The sequence below is a fragment of the Alligator sinensis genome, unplaced genomic scaffold (assembly GCF_000455745.1).
Source record: "Alligator sinensis unplaced genomic scaffold, ASM45574v1 scaffold1104_1, whole genome shotgun sequence".
Classification (NCBI taxonomy): Eukaryota; Metazoa; Chordata; order Crocodylia; family Alligatoridae; genus Alligator; species Alligator sinensis.
In genome coordinates this window covers 75313-76600 of record NW_005843032.1, presented here as the reverse complement: position 1 = coordinate 76600, position 1288 = coordinate 75313, and positions in this window count along the sequence as shown.

The following is a 1288-nucleotide window of genomic DNA, read 5'->3' as shown; positions in this document are numbered from 1 at the left end:
CTGGCTCCCGGCTGCATCACTGGATCGTGGGAGCACAGGGCCTGTGCCAGTAGCCCAGGGTGTGTGTATGTATGTGTGTGTAGAAAGGGACTCTATGTGTGTGTGTGTATGTTCATAGGGTGAGTCCCACATGCACACCCCACCATAGACATGCACCTACACCCACTTTGCACTGCCATACACACAGACCCCCACACCTACACCTCCTCACACACCCCAGCCACCCTCCCCCACACACAGCCTCCCCACAAACCCCATACCCAGCCACCCCCAGCCCCCCCCCAAACCCCAACCCCCAGCCACCCCCCACATATCCACACACACACCCACATGCTCCCACTCCCCACATACAGCCTCCCCACAAACCGCATACCCAGTCACACCCCACATATCCACACACACACCCACCCACATCCTCCCCCACACCCTACATACCCACTTACCCACAGCCCCCCACAAACATATACCCCCCCACAATATAATAGAGTAAGATTTCATTTTAAGTTATTATATACCCTCACCTTTATGTACACTATACAAACACATGTAAATCAGGACAATTTTTTTTTTTTTATATCAAATTAATTAATTTTTTAGATGTTTATTTTTTAGAATATAATTTTATATTTTTCTGGTTCTGAGATGGCAAAACCTCTTGCTGAAAGGAGTACTTCTGGGGGCAAGGCAAGGGACTTCTGGTGGCAAGGTCAGGGTTTAGGGGCAGGACTTCCAGTCACAAGATGGCAACCAGGGGGCAGGGCACCTGTCAAGAGGCGGGGCTACCCATGCAGCCCTCAATAGCTTGCCAAAACTTGGTAAGTGGTCCTTCACCCAAAATAATTGCCCGCCCTGATCTACTCTCTAGGGTCAAATACAAATCAAATAGAAGCTTAAGCCAATATACAAAATTAAGGTCTGTGAAAATGCAAATGTAGGGTAGGGAAAATCAGAGGGGATAGGAGTAATGGGTGAGGATGGGTAGTTTGGGTTTGGGGACAAAAGAGGGAAATGTTGACAGGTGATAAAATGTAGCTGGTAAAATGTAAAGAGGCTACCTGGGGTTGTTAGATAGCAGGCAGTTTATAATGTAATCTACATTGTGCTGCACCATGCAGCCTACCCATGCTCTTTAAGTGTCCACATGGGGAGTTCGCAAACTACACCCTAACTTCCAGTACTCTAGGTCAGTAAGTGGTACTTACTGACCTAGCTTTGTAGGCTAAAATTCTACCATGCCACATTTTTGATTCAACAGGCACTGCATGGGCAACTGGTGCCTCCTGAGGGG